At 50.6% G+C, this 22,012-nt stretch overlaps 1 protein-coding gene across 1 annotated transcript in view; it reads right to left on the reverse strand.

Annotated features, from left to right (window-relative positions):
* The window catches only part of SEMA5B (semaphorin 5B), a 115,128-nt gene extending 99,748 nt beyond the window's left edge, over positions 1–15,380 (reverse strand). The window contains exon 1 of the mRNA XM_070403580.1: positions 15,309–15,380. The gene's annotated coding sequence lies outside the window, so the exon portion shown is untranslated. The remainder of the gene's footprint in view (positions 1–15,308) is intronic.
* Between the last annotated feature and the right edge of the window lie 6,632 nt (positions 15,381–22,012).

A 22,012-nucleotide genomic window follows, 5' to 3' on the forward strand; every position in this document is an offset into this window, starting at 1 on the left:
ACACACACACGGTTAACTTTCCTATTGGAGGCTCAGAAAGTGCCCAGGACACAGGCTCCTGGCAGAGGTGCAGCCCTGGGTGTGGTCACTAGAGGGCTGGGATGGCACAGAGGCTGCTGCCCTAGGAGGTCACAGGCATGGGAACCAGGATAGAGGTGGGGGCAGGGCTGGGGGCAGAGACCAGGCTGTGTCATGGAAGGGTAGAATGGCTTCCCATAAAAGCTTCCCCACCATCTCTTCAGGACGCAGAATGATCCAGAGAAACCGAGAACCCTGGGCTTCCCAGCAGTGACAGAGCTTCTGAACAACTGCAGTCTCAACAGCCTCCATCAAAAAAGCTCTGCACACCCAACATGTGCGAATCCCTAGCATCCAACCTCCGCTCCATCACCAAACACATTTCCCTGGTTCTCTCTGACACTCTTTTTTTAAAAAAATACACATTTTCATTGATTTCAGAGAGGAAGGGAGAAGGAGGGAGAGATAGAAACATCAATGATGAGAGAGAATCATTGATCAGCTACCTCCTGCAAGTCCCCTACTGGGGATCGAGCCCACAACCCGAGCATGTGCCCTTGACAGGAATCAAACCCGGGACCCTCAGTCTGCTGGCTGACGCTCTATCCACTGAGCCAAACCAGCTAGGGCTCTCTGACACTCTTGATCGACAGGAGTCTGCAGACAGACAGCCAGCTGCTGGGAGAGGCTCTCTGTCAGGTAGAAAGAGCATTTGCTTTCTGTTCATGGGCCCTGGGTTCAAATCCTGCCTCGAACTGTACCTCTATATGGCCCCACAATGTTAGAACGGTTTCCTAACCTCTCTGAAGTCTTTCTTAATGTGCACATTGGCGGCTCATCTCTCCCTATATGCCTCCATGAGAACTAAAATGAGAGACATGCACAGTAGGTCCTCACACATGGCAGTCATTACTGAGAATACAAAGCCGATTCCACCTGCATTCATTCCCGGAACTGGAACACTCTTCCACACTGGGCTGCCTGTGTCTTCTTCTCCCCTACCCGCCACCCCCCCCCGCCACCCCCCGCCGTGCTCCTTTGCACCCCCTCCCCATCCCTGTCCCAACCAGGCCCAGGCCTATGTGGAGACCTCTCCCTGGTCCTGGCTCTCACGGAGAGGAGTTTCTGAAGTGGAAACCGCTTCAGACAGTTAGCCCAGTGTGCCAATCTCAGAGCAATCTCTCGCCCAGCAGGACAAGGCTGTGAAGTGTCATTAAAGCCACGGGTGCATTAGGAGTGGCAGCCATCTCACCAAGAGGAGCACCTCACCACCACTCATCCTGCACCCTGAGACTCGGTCCCAAAGGTCCAGGAGGCAGGAGCCACAGCACTTTCCCAAGTCTCAGTGCTCCTCCTCCTCCTCCACCTAAGTCACACCACGGCTGTCTTCAATCAGCTGTTTTAATTTCTCTTGCAGTACACAAGAAGTTTCTCTTGTAGTCTAACTTAAATTCTTCCCTCTACAGCAGTGGTTCTCAACCTTGGCTGCACATTAAAATCACCCGAGAATCTTTTTAAAGTCCTGATTTCTGGGCCTCATCCTCCGGAAATTCTGTTTCTTGGTTACTAATGTTGTGGCCCCACCCCATAACAAAGAAACAGAATTTCCGGAGGATGAGGCCCAGAAATCAGGATTATAAAAAGATTCCCAGGTGATTCTAATGTGCAGCCAAGGTTGAGAACCACTGCTCTACAGAGTGATGGAGGGAGAAGGACAGGTGACACGGATGTGAGTGTGGGCTTCTTGAAGGTGCCCTGAGAAGTGTCCTTGAGAAGGGCAGAACCTTGAGCCCCACCTCACCCCAACCATGAGAAGATGGTGTGGTGGTCCTGCAGGATGGAGCCCGGGATGGAGGCAATGTGATGGAGGAAGGGGGAGGAGGAGCAGGAAAGCACCTCAGTCAGATGGAGGAGAGAGCTGGGAGGCAGCAGGCCCACCTAGGTCGGATGCCTTGGGTTGCCTTACTAGTTACCTAATACCCGTGTCTCAGTCAGCCCATCTGTAAAATGGGGGTAAAAAGTCATAGCTGCTCTTAGGGCTTCCAGGAGCTAAAATACATACAGCTTTTAAATGGCCTGGCACAATATACTAGTAAGTTCTCAGAAAACTTTAGGAAACCTCGTAACACTCCATCCCATTCTGCAAATTGCTCAGGGTCCTGGGGCTTCTTTCCTTTCCATTTCTCTAAGTTTCGCTCCTTCTCCATTCCAATGGCCTCACTGCAGTCCTGTCCTCAACCCCACACGCTGGGCCCAGTCTGTGACCTCCCCTCTCCCCTCCCCATGGGCCTCCCTCTCCCCTGCCACATCAGTATCCAGCTCACCAGGCCATTTTGCAGACCGGATCATTTGGTACCCAAAGTACCCTTGGGCCTCAGGTACTTTTCCAGGTGACCTGCTTTACTAAAAACAACTCATTTAATTCAGTTCCCACAACCACCCTCTGAAGGTATTATGGACACTTTTCAGATGAGGAAACTGAGCTGCAGAGGGGAGAGATAATTTGCCCAAAGTCACCCTACGAGTAAACGGCAGATCCAGAATTCAAACCCAGATCTGTGCAGCTCCAGGCTACCTTCCAAGCCAGACTCCTCAGCAAAGCACCTGAGGCCTTCTGTGCCTTAGCATCCCTCCTTGCCCCTGATTCATGCCCTGCCAGTCCAATGCACACACCTCACCTTCATATATGCACTCACCCTCACAGAATCAAAGAGCAAGAATAGAGAGGAGACAAAGAGAGATTTTAGGAATGAGAGAAATTTGAGAAAGGGAGGAGCTGGAAAAGAAAAGAATGTTGAGAAGTAACTAGCATGGTGTCCACAGATTTGGGGGACTTCTCTGGCAGGCCCTACAGTCTCTAGCTTGACTTCTAGCCTCTCATCCGGGCAAGGGATTCCACGGAAAGGAAAGAGAGAGGAGGCCGGAGCTGGTGAAAGGACTGCAAAAGCTCCAGCTGCTCTGAATGAGTTCAAGCCACTTGGCTCCGTGCACATCCCAGGGACTTGAAACATGCAAATGAGGCCGAGCACAGCTGTAGGGATCTTGCAGGAATCCTGACAGGATCCTGGCAAGCACTGGAAGGGCTGGGAGGCCTCAGGCCGGCCACACCGTCCTCACATCCAGAGAGGGGTCTGAGGTGGTTTCTGCAAACACAAAGAAGAAAGCTTGATGTGCCTCTTGAGCAAAACTACTGAAGAGACTATGCACGGAGGGCAGTGGGCATGTAGCAAGGGCAGCGGAGATGCGATCAGCGTGTGCTCAGTAATGAAGTCCTGTCAGGCAAAACTCTTCTCCGCTGACAGGGTCACCAGGCTGGCAGATGAGGGAAATGGGGTTCACCCATGTAACTGATCTTGAAAACATCTGACAGGCTCTTCCTGAAGCTGTTGTGTACAAGCTAGAAAAGGGAAGCTAGAAGGTGGTCGCATTAGTGGGTAAAGGAGCTGGTCACACAATCGCACCCAAGATTACTCACCAGGGGGTCAAGGCCCCTGGGCGGGAAGTGTGCGTGTGCTGGAAGGCACTGACCTACCCCACCACGTGTAACTCTTATCAAACCCTTAGGTCAACATATGGGAAGAGACAGGACCCAAAGTATCTTAGTCAGCTGGAGAGATGGACTGCTGAAGTGAATTAGGGAAAAATGGAGAGTCCCAAACATAAGACCCAAAGAAAGCACAATACTATTATGGGTTCAACTGTGTCCCCCCAAAAAACTCGTATGTTCAACTTTTAACCTCCAATACTTCAGAATGTGACTTTATTTGAAAATAGGATCATTGCAGATGTAATTAGTCAAGATGAGGTCATACTAGAGAAGGGTAGTCCCTAATTCAATATGACTGGTGTTCTTATAAAATGGGGAAAGGTGGACACATACAGGCACACAGGGAGAACGCCATGCAAACATGAAGATAGAGATCAGGGTGATGCTTCTATAAACCAAGGAATGCCAAACATTGCCAGTAAACTACCAGAAGTTAGGGGAGAGGCAGGGAACAGATTCTCCTTCATAGTCTTCAGAAGGAACCAACCCTGCCAGCACCTTGGACTTCTGGTCTCCAGGACTGTAAGACATTACACTTTTGTTGTTTGAGCCATCCAGTTTGTGGTACTTCATCATGGCTGCCCAAGCAAACTAACGTAAGCACAAAGACACAACTGGAAGATGAGACTGAATACCAGATCACGTTAGCAACCTGGGGGTATTGGTTGGATGTAAGCTCAGTAAAAGTCAGAAGGACCAGGTGTGGCTTCCACAAACAGTCAGAGCAGAATTGAGGCTGCATTAATAGCAGGTGTGGTGCCTGGACTGATGAAGATGTACTAGCTGGATCTCACCTGGAGGACCAGATTTGGTCCTGATGACCTCAATTTAAGACAAGTAGGAGGTTGCCCAGAGATGGTGAGATAAGTCAGAGAAGAACTAATGGAGGTGGGGAAGAGGTGGAAGGCAGTTGGACTCCAGTATTTGCAAAGCTGTGGCATGCAGTGACTGGCTATGCCTGAACAGTCCCATGGGGGAAGAGATAGAGCCCATAGGAAGAGACACAGACTGCAGAGAAATGTAAGAATTTCTACTAGACATGTTAAACTTGAATGGGCCAGCCTGTGGGAGATGAGCTTTCTGTCTCTGAGGAACTCAAGCCTCCACCAGCTGACCACTCAGTAGGGACTGGTACAGGTGACTCCACAGTCTTACAGCACCAAGAAGGGCACACTCACATTCCCCACCTGGCTTGACACCAGCAATTCAGGCTTTTTACCCATTTAAAGTAAAAGGCCATGGTGAGATGGCCCCAAGACCTTTCATTGATGGTTTTAGCAGATAGAATTGCCTGTGGAGGGCAGTGAGTCTAAACCTATAGTTTGGCCAGACCTGGTCCACTGGAGGGATGAACCTGCTCAAGCTCACAAGGACAGGGGTCCCAGAAGGACAAGGGGTGGGAAGGAAAGTGGCCCTGGATCTCCATTGTCCATGGATGGAGGGAACTGTCAGCTCAAGACTTAACCAACTCCTCACTTGAGGGAGCCCCATGCTGGTGGGTGCTGTGAGGGGATACAAAGGAGGCTAGGGGCTTGGAAAGAGGTTTCTACAGGTGAGGCAAGGCTGATGCTAATACAAAGAGCCATCCCAAGATGACCTGATACTGTAGTGAGCACCCACATGAGCTATGCCACTTTATTTAATCCTTCCTTAAACTAGGCCTCCCTCATTTTACAGCACAAAAAGGAGGCTCAGAGAAAGAAAAGAATTTATGTAAAACCCACAACCAAAAACCAATCAAGCTCAGTTTGAACCTACGTCTGTCTCATCCCCAAGCCCATGCTTTTCCCAAGGTTCTACACAGCTTCCTCAGCAAAGGACTGCAGGCTGTAGAAGTGGCACAAACATCCAACAACAGAAAGAACCACCCAGTGTGGTCTAAAGCGGCGTGTCCCATTTCAGCATGCACCAGAATGGCCTGGTGGCTGGGTAAAGCACAGGTTGCTGGGCCCCTCCCCAGGCGTTGCTGAGTTAGTAGGTCTGGGGTTTGGCCCAAGAATGCAACTCCCAGGTGCTGGCAGTGCCGATGCTGCTGGTCGGGGACCTCACCTTAAGAACCACTGCTCTAGAGCAATCAGGAAAGAGAGCGGTGTCCTCCAGACTCAGGGCCGCAGAGACGGAGGTGTGCGCCTGGGAGGGAGGGCCCCAACAGCATCTCCGGCAGCAGGACTGCCAGCCAGTGCTGCTTCACTAGGAACCTGTCTGGTTGGGAAGATGCTCCTTCTAAAAAATCCCGCGTCTTGTACTTTCCACTCTGGAATTCCTGGTTCTCCCAGATTGACAAGCTCTGTTCTCTTCTATAGGAAGTCCGGTTTCTTCTTCCACCACGACCTCCAGGGTTTTCTCCCTCTCTAAACAGACGGGCTGCCTTCACCAGACCTTGTGTGGCTGATGTTGCATGCCCTCCACTGAGCACTCTCAGAAATGAGAACATAGTGGCCAGAGAGAACCCAATCTGGACCCTGCACGTCTCTGAGGTGGTGGAAGATGGTGGTGCTGGGAGCCATCCCATCACCCTGTCAGCTCCTATGAAGCCTGTGAACAATTAAACCCCTCGGATCTCTTTCTCAGGATCTGCAGCCAAATCAAGTCTGCGCCACCCCCAACCCCCTCGTGAACTTGAGTAATTAATTTCTTCCATCTAAATGCGACTTTCCATCTGCCCCTGTTAAATTTCGTCTTGTTGGTTTAAACCCAGCATTGCAGTCTGCTGAGATCATTTTGAATATTTATTCTAGCTTTTATAGGAGCTGCCCATCACAGCCTTGTCACCAACACATTTGATAAGCTCGCTTACTCCAGTTTCATCCAAGTCATGCCAAAAATGTGAAGCTTCATTTTTCAGAATCTCACCTGCCACAAAACATCTTCCCCTTTGGAGGCCCTAATCATATGATCATACTTCTCCAAATCAGACTTTCTAGAGTCTAGGGAAGATCTCTGGGCATGTCACTTCTTTCCTTGGCTGTTGTAAATGCCAGGCTGATGTGGTGACTTTCATCTGAGTACTATCACACCGTCACCTAGTTCTTGGTCATGGTCAGAATCAAATCAGAAGGACGGTCCATTGCTATTTCTCTACCTTCTGGGCAATGACTATGCTATAGAGGCAAGAACGCAAAAATGTATCTGATCCTCCACTTAAAACAGTATTTGATATCCAACAGAAGTCAGGATGCCTATCCCCCCACCATTACTATAGCATGCCTCCCTGACAGCTTTATGATCCAGACTGGGAAAGTAGCATTCAAATGCTTCCAACTGGGTGGGGAAGCTGTCATAGGGATATGTCATAACTTGGACCTGCTCAGCTGCAAGGCATGCTGGGATCTTGGCAGCTGGTCAGTGAGGAGGCAAGAAATGTTTTCTGGCGTGGGATCCCTGGAGAAAGGGGTGAGGACAGATTCAAGGAAGTGGAAAGGAAAAGGGCGCCTTGATGAATAGCATCCCCCCTCTTCTGCCATTCACATGTGAGATCCGCCCTTCTCTGCTGCAGAAAGGCCTGCTATACGTTCGTGGGATGCTGCTGGAGCATGAGCCAAGGATGGAGAGAGGTATATGCAGTGGTGAAGTGTGTAGGCTCTGAAGCCAGACAATCTAGATTTACATCCCAGCTCTACTACTTATTAGCCGTGTGACCTTGGGCAAATTGTTTTTCTCTCTCAAGGTTCCAGTTTCCTCATGTGGAAAGTGGAGACAAAAATAGTACCTGCACACAAGGCACATGGGGATTAAAAGAGATAATGCATGTACGAAGATCGTCTGGTACATAGTAACAGCTCAATAAATAACAGCTGTATATGGAACAACAGCTCGAGGGCACTGAGTGTTGCTAGTTCTGGGGCTGGAGGTGTGACGAGAAAAGTGCTAAGAAGGTAAAAGAAGAAACATAAGTCTGGGGTTAGGAGGAGCAGAGTGGAGCTCACCTGAGGGGTGAGGCAGCAATTTGTGAAACTGACCTGAAGGTGGAGCCTAGGCATGAGGCTAGATAAGGATGGGACCTTCAGGTCAGGTCGGACAGAGCAGCCAGTTTGAAGCCTCAGAGGAGTTCTGTGAAAAGTTTGTTTGCTTCAGCTCTGAATACAACAATTTTTAATTGCTATAGGAAGTCAGTCAAAAATTGTCTAAATGGTCCATGTTAAAAAGTACAAATATTCCACCTCTAGAAACCTGTCCTGAAGACACAATCCTCAATAGGCACAGAGATTTATATACAAGGATGCTCGCTGCAGCACCATTTATAATAGTAAAGAATGATTTACAAGCTAGATGTCTGACCCACAGGGGATTCGTTAAATAAATTATGGCACATCCATATGATGGAATAGCAGGCAGCCATTAAAAAGCCCATTTTAGAAGAATACTTAAGACATGGGGAAATTATCACAATGTTACAAAATAAAAAAGGCTGGTTACAAAAGAGCACAGACAGTACAATCACAATTTTAAAATATCGAATGACTGCATATTACTTTCATAAATGTTTTAAGACAAAATGACCAAAAAGAAGTTACTCTAGAAAGGAGATCCCACAATCAGCTTATAATAGAAAGTGGTTAAATTCAGAACACGGGAACACACACAGTAGCGTGATCTGCATGCCAGGAGCTGTAGTTAGTACCTACTAGGAAGGCCCTGGCTGTTTGGAAGGGCTGAGGGCGAAGAGAATCGGCATGCCCATGGCATGAGGCCAGGTGGAACCTAGGAAAGAAGACAGGTCAGTGGCTCTCAACCATGGCTGCATATTAGAAGGTGAAAAAATACCAATGTCCAGGTCCATCCTCAGGGATTCTGACTTCATTGAGGTCTAGGATAAGGCTGGTCATCTCTATGGTTTTCAAAGCTCTTCAGGTGATTCTAATAGGGACCAGTGAATTCGTGTTGCGCTGGACCAGGCTACTGTTACCTGTATTACAGGGGACAGAGGAGCCTTGCTCTCTGAGCCCAGCATGTGAACGGAGACTCATCCTGGAAGCTAGAAAGAAGCTAAAAGGAAGCAGGTGGCCCCAAGACGCTTGGTCTACACAGGAAAATGCCTCTTAGCTTTGGGGGGCAATTCACAGAAGTGCTCCTTAAGAGCTGGCCTATTTGGGAGCTTTTGCCACAAGGACACTGCTCTCCACTTGAGAGTCCTGATGGGACCCCGTTATCAGCTGACTCTACAGACTGCAAGTACAGGTGAGTCTACAAAAGGGAGAAGGGAAGGCAACCGGGATCCTGGGAAATCTACAGGGACCTGACTCTGCAGAAGCTGGAACTAGTGGTATTTTCCTCTCTGTCCTGCTTTTGAGCAGAAACACACTCGGGCCAACGGAGCCATGTGCAAACCTTAAACGTAATCTGCTTTGAGTGGATGAGGCCTCCCAGGGCCAGGTCCTAGCTTCTCCCAGGCGCCTTGAGGGAAGAGGAGCAGAGGGAACAGGTTGCTGGAAACAAAAGTCTGTATTAAATGATAAGATCTCCCAGCCTCTCATTACAGGCATAGAGTTACTCAAGGCACCAAAAGAAGGGAAAGAAGAGGCCTGGGTCGGGTGGTGTACACACTGGAGCCATACATCCCTGAATAATTAAGAGCGAACTGCAGCTCTTTTGTACTCCTTAAAGTGGGGCTTCTGGGGGCGGGGGGGGGGGGGTACCTTCAGGACAATGCCCAGGGCAGTATGGAGGGAGTTTTGGCTCAGGTGGACTAGTGGGGTTGGCAAGTAGGGATGGATTTAAATTGCTACCCTACCAGCCATTTCCCTGAAGTTGCCTGCCTCACATCAACTCTTGCAAAAGAACAGAGCTGCAGATAACCCAAGATGCTGGGTGATCAAACCATACACAAAGTTTATACCTGCATGTATGTGAGTATATTTACATACACACATATATGGCAGATCTACCTTCCAAATGCTGTTTGGCACAGGCGGAGGATAGCGGGAAAATGCACTCTCTGAAGATGTCGGGACTGGCACTCGGGGGGTTATCAACAGTGGGGCTGGACAGTAACTAGAAACTGGCTTGAGACTAAACATCCATAATAAATAATCCACAAAGAGGGAAATGAACCACTCCTGGAAAATCAAGAATTGACTACAATCTCCATCCAAAACCACTGGCCTTGATGGTCAGAAAGAGCCTGTGGGGTTGGTTCATCTGACACCTCATTTTTACAGATGGGGAGTCTGGATTAAGCAGAAACGCGCCCGTGGAGAAGCCGCCTTCGTTTCCAACCCAGCCTCCTCCTTCGGGAAAGTAAACCTACCTCCTCTAATTTGAACCTCGGGGGACTGTCGGAACAGACGGTCACCAGCCATCCTCCAGAACCAACCCTTCCTGTCACAGGAGAGGCCACAGAGATATTGTTCTTTCAAATGCAAAGATATTCCGATAATACTGACAAGGCTTCAAATTCAGATGAGTTCCAGGTGCAAGGCTGATTAAGTCACCCTTAACAAACGCAGAAAGGCAATGCTGTGGGCTGAGTCCCACCATGACACCGTCCTGGCAGGACTCGGCACACAGCCTTGCCTTCCAAGCTTTCATTTGCTCAGGGAAAAGCCCAATGAAATCCTTGGCCTCTTATTTCAAGTCAGAGTGGAGGAGGTTGAGCAGCCCAACTGTGGGGAAATGGGAAATGTGCTCAAGGTCAAACTCTCCCAAGCCCAGTCTCCAGCCCAGGGGTCCCTCCTCCGGCTTTCCCCACTGTGCCATCTCGTTTTTTTCTACTTTGAAGCTACCATGTACAGCAGTTTCTCACTGGTGAACCCCCAAGTAATGACCGAATTAAAGAGTGCATTCTGCAAGGTTTGGTTTTCATCTCTCAGGCTCACTAAAGCACAGCACCAAAGCAGAAGGGCAGGACGGTGACATGCAGGGCCACAGAGCAGTCAGCACCTGCTTCCCTCTCTGAACTCTGCTCCCAGCTGGCAATCTCCCCTGCCATTCTCTAGCTTTCCAGCCTGTTGTAAGGGGGATTTCTTCAGAAAGAAAGTCTTAAAGGAGATTCTTCCATTGGAGACAGAGAATGGCATACACAGAGATCCCCTTCCAGCTTACCCATCAAGGAGCCATCTCCTCAGCTGAGGCAGATGTCACCAAACCAAAATTCAAAGAGAAAGAGTTTCCAAATGTATGCACTATACCAGTCAAATCCAGGGGTTGCCCACACACGCTGTAAGAGAAAGGCTCACTTCGGTCAACTCAATGAAACCATTTGTCAAGACACTTGCTTTGGCCTCTTGTTATACATTTAAGACCAAATTAGTTAGGCTTTGTCATAAATTTAAGACCAACTTAGCGATGGCTAAACTCAAATGCCAAGGTATGAATGTGAAGAAAACACATTCATTAGAGGTTGTTCTTTCCAATATACACACACACGTTCACACAAAGTCATCGGTTGATGAAGACAAGCTAGTCATCAAGATGACTGAATGAGGCAAAGGATGGTCCCAGGACACACTGGGGTTCAGACCCTGAAGTATAAATAACCAATACTCCCTCCCAATAGTTCTCATCCCCAGATCACCAGGCATGAGGCAGGTGTTCAACCCCACTTAATGAGTGAGGAATCGGAGGCATGAAGAGGGGACTTGGAAATAGGGAAACAACTAGCTCTCTCAGCCTTCCCCCCAGATCCTTTGGACAACTCCACATTAGCAGTCAGGTCACCCAGACAAACCCACAGGTAAAACACAACCCACAGTAAATTTCATCTTAGAAGTCGAGGCAATGCTAGTAATTGTGCTCCCCTAGCACGCTGATTCACCTCCACCCAGGGATCTCAGAGACAAAACTTGTCTACTGCTGTATCCATAGCTTCTAGCACAGTGCCCGGCACACGGCAGGTGCTCAGTAACTGACAAACACCTTAGTTTACTGCCACTGGTTTATCTCATCTACCTGGTTTACAAGCAATAAAAAGTCAATGCTTGAGAACCATGGGGAACACCTGACTGTGGGGCAGCAGAGCTCAGCTCTGGGTCCTTTAAGGCAAGATGACAAGGTAACAAGCACTTCTAATCAGAGATCTTGTCCTTTGCCTTCTGTGTCCATTCTACCACCTCAGTCCTCAATAAAAGTGGTGAATTGGTTGACTGTATAGCCGTGATCTGAGTTGCTATCTTGTTGACTTTCCCTGTGGGATACAGGAGGGTGACCAAGATTAAGAACAGGAGTGTCATGATCGATGTTCAAAATAATTCAACCCGACAGCATCTTCTTCCCAAGTGCACAAACTCAACCCACCAATCTTCAGCCTCGCCAGGCTGCTCCTCCATAAACGTCTGCCATCCCTCTGCCCCCTTGATAGAGCTCCTCTTTCCCTTTTTAGACCCAAATTTGAGGCTCAGGACTTTCCGAATATTCCTTGGGATCCCCCAACAACCTAATGTGAGCTTCAGGCCTTTTCTCTTTCAACCCCTGCATAAATAAAGCTTTACTATATTGGAAGCAAAAAGTTAGGTTTGGATTTTTTTTTTCTTTCTCCTAAAGGAAAAAATTGGTTTACACCCACTGGGTTCCACAGGTGGAGGAGGGAGGGGAGGGACATGAGACCTGAGTTCCAGTCTTGACTCTGCGTCTAAAATCTTGTATCAATGGATATGAAGAGCTAGATCTGTATAAGACAGGACAGCTCCCCGACCTCAAGGAACTCATCTTCTATAGAAAAGTCCTGGTGGCCCTAAGAGTGAGGGTGAGCTGGGGGTCCACCAGGTCAGAGGGAGGACCAGGCTGGTGGGGCGTTCCAATCAATCCCCAAAGTACAGGGAAACATGATACCATGTGCACACAATGAGACGAAATCACATCTTAGAATCATAATTTCTTTTTTTTAAGTATATTTTTATTGATTTCAGAGAGGACGGGAGAGGGAGATAGAGATAGAACATCAATGATGAGAATCATTGATTGGCTGCCTCCTGCACACCCCCTACTGGGGATCGAGCCCACAACCTGAGCATGTGCCCTTGACTGGAATCGAACCTGGGACCCTACAGTCCAAAGCTCTATTCTACAGCTCTATCCACTGAGCCAACCCAGCTAGGGCAGAATCATAATTTCTTAATCTGCAGATATAGGGGTCAGACCACTCAAGGGCTGCACATTGGTTTTGTTTGGACCACTGTTGTTTGGCCAGTTTGACTTTGAATAACCAGTTGTCCCCAGGCCCAGCCACTTTAAACTGCTTGATCAGCACTTTGTTACCTGCCTGCCCTCTGTGGGCATTTGTGACTCCCCTGACATGACAATCTCCTCCAGCTTTGAACCTCAGTAAGAAGTAACTGATAGCGGGACTTTCAACCAGGCCAGGAAGGATACCCTAGGACAAAAAGGCTTCTGTGATTCCTCCAATCCCAGCTGGGAGGGGCAAGCCACAGAGCCAGGCTGGACCTCTGGGCTGGCGTCTTTGCCTTTCCAGTCCCACTCCGGGAGTGGGAAGGGAGCCCCTCCCTGTCCATCCCTTCTCCTGTCCCACCCTCCCTATCCACACAGCTGTGGGGAAGGGATCAGTCTACAAGCCCAGCTCTCAGTCCCACCTGAGTCATCAGGCTTTCCTCAGCCAGTCCTCCCCTAAGCCCTGGGTCACCATCTGGCACCAAGCCCTTGCTGCCTTGCACAGCCTTTGCATTTTTCTGTTCATGTTCTCCTCACTTCTCCCCCCGCCCCCTCCCCAAGAAAAAGCTGGTGAATTTAGCACAGGCTCAGCCTGGTATCTACCAGAACCTGGCTGGTACATTGCACACACCAGGTGCTTAACCATGTCCATAGTGATGGTAATGATGGCTGTTTGCAGCTCTGGAGGAGGAACTAACTCCCTGGAAAGGGCCTGACTCCCTGGAAAGAGAACAGAGATGGGCCCAGAAGAAAGAAATTGTCCCCCCACCCCCCACCTCCACACACACCTTCCCCCACATGGCACAACCAGGGGCAGCCCTCCTTCCTGAGTGATCTCCCAAAAGGGTTCTTCCTGCCCGTTCTGCCCTATGTGGCAGAGTGGCAAGCCGCCTTCTCTCTCTTTGATATTTTATCTGCCTGCCTTCTCCCTTCCTTCTTGGTTGGGAATCTAGATTGGGGCAGGGTACTGCAGCTTTCCCCAAGCTGCTTCTTCATCTGGCTCCCTTTTTCTAGTGAGGTCCAGTTCTCAAACTCAAGTTCCCCTCTGCCCCTTCCTCAAGGTCATCTATCCCGGATCAGAAAAGGCGAGGCCACTTTTTAATGTCAAGAAGAAATGGGGAGGGGGGTCAGGGTAAGTGAGGAGAAGGAAGGGAAGAGAATAGCCTAAAAGATGAGGGGAAATGGGGGTGGGGAGGACTGGGAGGCGGGCTTGGGGCGGGGGCCGTGGAGACGGGAGTCTCAGCCTAGCCCTAGGGAGCAGAATGAGGCCGAAGTGGGGAGCCGAGGGGCGGGGGGCTGAGAAATGTGGGAGGAGACAGGATTTTCTAGGGGCTGAGGGGGGACTATGGCGGGTGGGGCCAGGGAAGGTCGGATCATGCTGGGGTCCAGACGCAGGCCGGCTTCCAGGCCCCCCTTCCCCGCCCCCATCGCAGTTGCGTAGGCTCCAGCACCGGGCGGGGGAGGAGCGCATCCCGAGGGCCGGCTCCTCTCCGGCTCCCGCCGCTCGGGTTCCCACCGCTGACGCCTGGGTAGGATCGCAGGGTGGGGCAGAGTCCGGCGGCCACCGCTCCCCGTCCAAACTCGGGCCCGCTGCGGCCGGGCGCGGGCGGCGGGCGGTAAGACCGGAGGACTGGGCCACTGGGCATGGGAAGGAGGCAAGATCGGCGCTTCAGGTGGCTCCTCCTCGTAGTTTAAAGTTTGCAGCAGGCGAAGGAACCGACTCCGTCCACCCTCTGCAGCCGGCGCCCGCGGCTCGGCCGGATCAACTCAGCCTCCCCTCACCCTCGGCGCGTCCAGCGGCCACTCCCCTCGGGTCCCGGATCCCCTCTCCGGTCTCCATCCCTCCCAGTGCCCGCGCCCCCCGCTCCCTCCCTCCGCGCTGGATCTCCGACAAGACGTGAGCGGAAAGTGAATGGGCAGCCCGACCACAAAGACAAATTACCATGAAACAAATACATCGAGAAATCGCCGCTCGCGCCCGGGTTCCCGCTGCCGCACCCCTCTCCACTGGCCGAGGCGGGAACGCGGGTCTCCCCGGCCGCTGCGTCCAGGGCCTGGCAGGGCAGAGTTTGGGCTCCGCAGGGCCGGGCCCGGGCAGGGGTCCGGGAACAACCAGGGCGGGGGCCCCGAAGGTGGCAATGGAGCGGGAACGTCCCCGAGCAACAGATTTTACACTCCGCGTGGGCCACGGGTTCCCACGCACCTCGCCCGCCCGCCGGCTCGCTCCCTGCGCCGGGATTACTCGCCCGCCCACTCTGAACCTCCATCTCCGCGGGTCTCAGAGCCTCCGCCCCGCTCTCTCCCAGCCATTCATTCCACCGTCCCCTTCCTACAGGCCGGCCCCCGGGCCCTCCTCGGGCAGCCCAGACTCGCCGACCCCGGCCGGGCGAGGACCCCGACAGCCGGACCCGGAGCGAGCGGACGGCGGGGGGGAAGGCAGCGCGGAGGGCGCCCAAGCGGAGGTGTCCGCGGGCGGCGCGGAAGCCCGAGGACCCCCTCTTGGCCGGCCCGACGCCTCTGCCACCTGGTTCCAACTTGCCCGCGTCCCTGGCCGCTACCCCTCTCCCCACCGAGTTGCTGAAGTTTGAAACTTGCAGCCCCAGCCCGCGCACGGGCAGCGCCCGCGGTTCCCGGGACTCACCTCCGGGTTGCGGGCGCAGGTGCCCGGTCCCCGGTGGCTCCCGGCTCCGGGAGAGGCGGAGGCGAACCCGGAGGGCTGGCGGCCGGTCTGGGGATTGGGCAGCCGCGCGGAACGGCCTCCGACTCTGGGCTCGGCGCTCCGATGCGGTCCCGACCCGGGCCCGCGCCCGCTAGGCTCGGGCTCCTCTAGCCGCCGCTGGACGCGCGGCCGACCCGCCGGGCTCCGCGGCGCTGGGCGCTGGCAGCAGTCCTCGCGCTCCAACTAGCTCCCGACCCGGCGCGCGGGTGAGAACGGGGAGGAGGGGACGGAGGGAGCAGGAGGGGGAGGGACGGAGGGATCGGCAGTGGGGGAGGAGTTGAGATCGAGGGGAGAAAAGGAGGGGAGCTGGAGCGAAAAGGAGGAGGGGGTGGAGAGGACCAGCCGCGGCGCGCGCGTCTGTCGCCAGCCCCGAGGCGTGCGCGAGAGCGCGAGGGGGCGCCCTGCACCTCCCTGTCCCCGACCCAGCCCTAACCTGGCCCCTGGCCTGCCAAGGGTGCGTTGCCCGGGCGTAGGGGTGGGGGGTTGAAGTCCCGTTCAGCAGTCGGCTTTGGAGTGGTGAGACCCAGGTCCCCGAGCACTTGCCGCCTTTTGCTACGTCCTGCCCACCAGTTCTCATGATTCCCCATCTGGAACCTGACTTCCTCCCGGAGCCTCCTCCCAACCGATCCCTGCCCACCCAAAACTTGGGGCCTGAGGAACGTCTCCTTTCTCCCCCGTTCCCAAATTCCCCAGCCCAGTTTGCTAGGGACGATCTTCCTGCCTGTGGATTTGAAGGCGGAAAGAACCGCGTGCAGCACAGAGGAAAATCTGGTGTGAACTGCAGTAGAAGAGAGGGCGGCGAGGCTGCTGGGCTGGGCTGGAAAGCCAGAGCTGGCCGCATTAGGGCTGACAAGCTGGACGACCTTAAGTGAACCTCTCCAAGCCTCAGTTTCCTCCTCTATAAATCAGGGTGGGTAAGACCTACCATACAGAACAATTTGAAGACCAAGTAGGGGGCTACAGTGAGTAAAATAACACCAGGAACGCTGGGAGGGCAGCCAAGAGATTAGCGATTCTGGGAGGCAGTCGGCGAGCGCTCTGGGCTGAGGAGGAGGCTTAGCGATCAAGCTGAGGACGGCTGCATTGTTGACAAGTTTAATGTCTAGTGTTTCTGGTGGCGAGAAAGGGGAGGGAAGGAGAGGGGCAAGCTTCAGATCCTGTGCCCGAGCTGCGAGAGGGAGGGGAAGGGAGCCCTCTGGTGAAGGAAAAAAGGTATTTAAAATAAAAAAGGTGACCTAAGTGTGTGTGTGAGGGGGGGTGGTGGAGAAGGTTGGTGAAAAACAAAACAAAGAATGAAGGAGAAAGACCAAGGACCTGAAAAAATTCAGCCCCCAGAAGTATGATTTTAAGAGATAACCAAAGAGAATTATGAAATAAAAATAGATACGTTGGAAGAAGGAAAACATTAAAAAGACTTTCTAGTGTATGCCAGAAATTGAAGAAGTAGAGTAAAGCATTTTACATAACAAAATTCTAGGTAAAGGAATTTCCAGATAAAGCTGAGGAATGGAGACAGCACGAATCCCAGAGAAGCAACTTCCCCTACACACACACACACACACACACACACACACACCCCTCTGAACCAAGGTGAGAGCAGTTTGGCCAGGATGATGGAAAAGCAAGAAGGGAGTTTATGAGATGTTCTAAAAAGGGAAACAGTGCACAATCTCAGAAATAAAGACTTTCTAGGGCAACAGAAATGCTGAAACTCATAATGTGCAGAATGGAAAGAAACTTGCAAAGATAAGACACCTTCTGGCCCAGAGGAGATGTAGTGAAGAGGATAAAAAGAAGGAAATGGGTGTGTGGGGGCATACCACTCTGGCAGCCCAAACATTTAATTAAGGGCAGAAATCAAGTTGGAAGAGGTAAATCCAGGGCATCCAGTCCAAACATATCATTTTACAGACAAGGGCAATGAGATCTAAAGAGGGGAAGCAATTCTCCCAGAGTCCCAGGCTGGGGTGGGGGCAGGGCTATGAGTGCTGTCCCCCTTCCTCATCCCCATTCCCTACAGAACCGTGGGGGCTGCTTTTGCCATTGCAACAATATAGTGCGTGAGATATATAGACACCTCTTAATTAATATGAAAACATGAGAGTTTCCCATTTGTCTAGTTGGCAGCATAGATAAAATGCCTTCTGAGTTGTTCTGTTAGCAGCAGCTCTCTCTTGGAAGACAATAAAAATCCTCTCCATTCTTCATCCTATTCTCTCAGCCTCCTTCTGTTTTCCATGCCTTGATGGTTTTCTCTTTCTTCTCTTCCCACCGTCATTTCCTGCCCCGTTCTGGCTCTCCTCCCCATTATCAATGACCATGGGAGGGTCTTAGTTCAGGAAGAGAAGAGAGCAGACCCCAGTCTGGGGACACAGGCAAGGAATCCTCCCTTTTCAGGAGAAGCAGGAGCCAAGAAGGGGAGACACCCAAGGAGACACAGACAGAGGAGCAGAGCTGCTTGGGATGCTGGGTTAATTAATCCTAATTGCATCCCACAGCATTGTATTGATTAACAGTGATTACTCAAGAGCTCTCAGTGCAAGACAGCTTCTGAAGTCCAACCCTCAGGAAGGGACCGTTGCTTTACTAGCCTGGCTCGCCACCACTTCAGGCACCCCTAGAATTTGGCAAGCCCGGCCTCATGAGAATCTCTGAATCATCTGGAGAAAACTTGGAGCGCTGACCCCATCACGACAGTGTCACCACCACTTTCTGTCACCTTCTTTAAACCTTTGCAATCACCTGTGCAATGATTACTTCTATTAGTAGCAGTTCTCCACCTACTGGAATAGTGTTAATTAAGCAGAATGTAAATACAATAATTAATACAGAATTATCCAAAACAAACATGCTAAAGAACAGCAAAATAAGGGGTGGGAAAGAGTTCTTAGAATTCACTCTTGACCTAGAAATTCCAAACTTATCTTGAACTAAGGTGCTAAGGGGTTAAGAAGTAAACCCAAACTCTTATGCTTCAGGGTGACAAACCTGACCTCTCCTGCCTCCACCAGAGGGCATTTTCTAGGAGATCTGGCTGCCTCTGAAAAACAAGAGCGCAGCCTCTCCCAGGAGTGTGTGTGTGTGTGTGTGTGTGTGTGTCCACACGCATGCACGCCTGTGCAGAGCTCAAGCACAAACACAAGTCTGGCCAGGCAGCAAAAGGCACACAAACACCATCTACTTGTATAGAATAGGATAGAGAGAACTGAAAAGAAGAAGGCAGCAATCATTTATAATTTTTGAACTATCTGCTCATTGTGCCTGGGGATGGGAAAGAAAAAAGAAAATTCCCACTCCAGGAGTCATTGTCAACCTGTGAACCAAAAGCACACTTAGGTCAGAGGAACTGAAGTGTCACTAAATGGCAGCTCTGCCATTGTCCTGAGCTAATGTGAGAGAAGAGATCTTCCTTCCTTCCTTCCTTCCTCCCCAAACATTTAAGTGCCACTCACTCTACCAGGTGGAGAGGTCATAGGAAGAGAAAGCCAGAGCCTCCGAGGTGGGAGAGACAGACATAAAACCCCAACAAAGTGGAGGGGCGATGACTTGCTCTATCCAACAGGGCAAGGAAGTCTTCACAGCAAAGGGCCTTCTAGCTGGGAATGGAGACAAGGGCAGGCATTTGCCAGACAGAGAAGTGGGAGGAGGCAGAGGAAATAGCATGTATGAAAGCACCAAGTGATATAATTAGATTTCTGTTTTGGAATAATTGCTTGGCCCTGGTTAACAGATTTGGAGAGCCGAAGCGGTAAGTGTGAGCAGGTGCATCGTGTGGTGGAAAGAGCATCACACCAGCAGTTGGGGCTTCTCGGTTCTGGGACCAGCTTGGCCACTGGCCAGCTGGGTGTCCTTGAATGAGCACTTACCCTCTCTGACCTCAGTTCCTCATGGATGAGAGGGCTTGATCAACTGGTGTCTGAGGTCCTCCTGCATGCATGTTCTATCACTCTAACTCTTCCCACGGATACTTCTTTACGTCATGTTCTTTACCACATTGTGCACGTAGTCCTTTCCATGTGTATAACATTTTGTAGTTTACAAAAGTCTTTTCCATACAATAGCTTTTGACCTTTACACCCCTGTGAAGATCGCTACACTGCTGTTCCGGATGACCTTGTGCAGCCCGTGGCTATAAGCACCATCTCTATGCTGATGACATCCAAGGTTGTATCTTCAGCTCTGACCTCTTTCTTGAAACCAGATGCAGAGAACCAACTGCCTGCTGCTCTCCACATGCACATCCAATAGGCAACTCAAACTTAGTATGTCCAACACTTCACTTTTGATTCTTTCCCCAAACTAGCTTTTCCTTCTGACTCCTCCATCCTAGCAAACAAAAACCCCATTCTTCAAATTTCTCAAGGTCAAAATCTTGAAGCCACCCCACACTCCATGTGTAAACCATCAATAAATCCCACGATCTCTATCTGTGAAATGTTTTCAGAATCTTCTCACCACCTCCTCCACCAGCACCCCAATTCAAACCACTCTCTTCTCTCACCTGGATGTCTGCTCTGCCTGCTTCTACCTTTATACGTACAGTCTATTCTCCACACAGAAGCCGTCTTAAGTTAAGTCAGAGCCTGTCACTCCTCTGCTCAAAAGCCTTATATGGCTCCCCAGCCCAATAGAGGAAAAGCCACATCCTCACCAAGTCTATCAGGATGTTTCTTATATCACCTGGACCATCTACCTTCCTTCACCTCTCTTTAGCCTCACCAGATTCTCTAGTTTCCCAAACACCTGAGGCCACCACAGGGCCTCTGTACTTGATGTTTTTCTCTGCTGGGAAAGCTCTTCGTTCAGATGTCCACACAGGTCGTTCCTTCACTTCCTTCAGTCTCTGCTCAAATATCACTTCATTAGAGAGGCATTATGATCCTTTAAAAAATTACAAACCCCTGTCACGCTCCATGGAAGTGGAGCCTGCCTGTATTGTTCTTTGCTATCATCCTAGCCCACAGAATAGTGCTTGGTAAAAGGAAGTGCACAATAATGATTTAATGAGCAAATTATTATTATCATTCCCATTTTACAGATAGGAAAACTGAGGCACGCTGACACAATTGGTCATTTTTAGAGCTGAGATTTAAACTTAGAGTTTTCCATATCAAACTATTTTCTCCAAGTGGTTACTCATCAATCTCTATACTTGCATTTTAAAAACGTTTTAATAGCCGAAACCGGTTTAGCTCAGTGGATAGAGCGTCGGCCTGTGGACTGAAGGGTCCCGGGTTCGATTCCGGTCAAGGGCATGTACCTGGGTTGCGGGCACATCCCCAGTGGGAGATGTGCAGGAGGCAGCTGGTCAATGTTTTTCTCTCATCGATGTTTCTAACTCTCTATCTCTCTCTCCCTTCCTCTCTGTAAAAAATCAATAAAATATATTTTTTAAAAAAAACGTTTTAATAGAAAATGCATATTAGCATAATACACCTACTAAATCTTTCCCACTCAATTAAACACATGGGTCCCTGACCCACACAGCAATTCTGCAAATCACAACAGAGTGAAGAGTTAGCTCTGAAAACCCAAATGTTTAAAGTGGTCATCACAGTGCACATTCATCCTGGCCGCATCTTTGTTTCTTGTTACAGTTCTAGTTGGTGTGTTTTTTTTTCTTGATTCCTAAAAAAAAAGTCTCTTCCAGGCCTTCACATACTTATCCTCACATGTTATCTCTGGCAATATGTGTAAATAAGTGTACACACACACACACACACACACACGCACAAACACCACTTTCACATCTCCGAAACCAGGGGTGTGATGAGAGAGAAGGAAGGTTGGATTTGCAGCCTGCCCTTGGGCTGACACCCAGGAGTAATCACACATCTTTCCTCATTCATTCAGTGCCTCTCCACCTCCCTCTTTCCTGTTGTTCTGGCAAACACGGTCAGACGGAGGGGTGAGGATGAGTCAGGAGGAAGTGAGGTATGGGAGGGGTATGAAGATCAGAAGTAAGCACAGCTGGTCCAGCAGATGACACCAGGCTTCCTGGTAGATGAGTTAGATAAAGGCCAAGTCAAGTGCTCCATTCTAGGCCAGGAGAGAGGAGTCACTCTCAGGACATTTGGACCCAAAGAAGAACAAGGCGTGGTCACCTTCTGGAAGACATTTGAAAACAAGAGACCTATGATTGTCTCCCAGGACCAGGCTGAAGCCACAGAGGTTCTGGATGGATCTGGATGGGTGTTGGCCAAGGAAACCTGAGGCAGTGTCCCCAGAATCCTGTTAAAAAGATCCCAGGTTGTAACTTGGTGGGCTGGAGCAGGGCCAGACCTCAGAACAGAAGATAAGGAGGAATCTGCAGGAGAACCTGCTGCCCAAGTCTGAGGAGAAGCCCACTAACATGGTTGAGAGGTCCAGAAAGACTCCGTGTGTCACGGCCCCTGAAATCCTCACAGAGGGGGAACAATAGGTAAGCATAATGCCTGATTTAGACCAGCAAGCTATATATTAACTGCACCTTAGCAGGAGTGGGGGATAAACACAAATTATCTAGTGAGCACACCACTATACCAGGACCACGCAACACACCCAGAGCTCCAGCCCATGGAGAGGAACCATTCAACACATTCTTTCTTTAAAAAAAAATATTTTATTGGTTTTTTACAGAGAGGAAG

Source organism: Myotis yumanensis, unplaced genomic scaffold (genome assembly GCF_028538775.1).
Source record: "Myotis yumanensis isolate MYYU_CA2020_CCGP unplaced genomic scaffold, mMyoYum1.0.hap1 SCAF_2, whole genome shotgun sequence".
NCBI classification, from domain to species: domain Eukaryota; kingdom Metazoa; phylum Chordata; class Mammalia; order Chiroptera; family Vespertilionidae; genus Myotis; species Myotis yumanensis.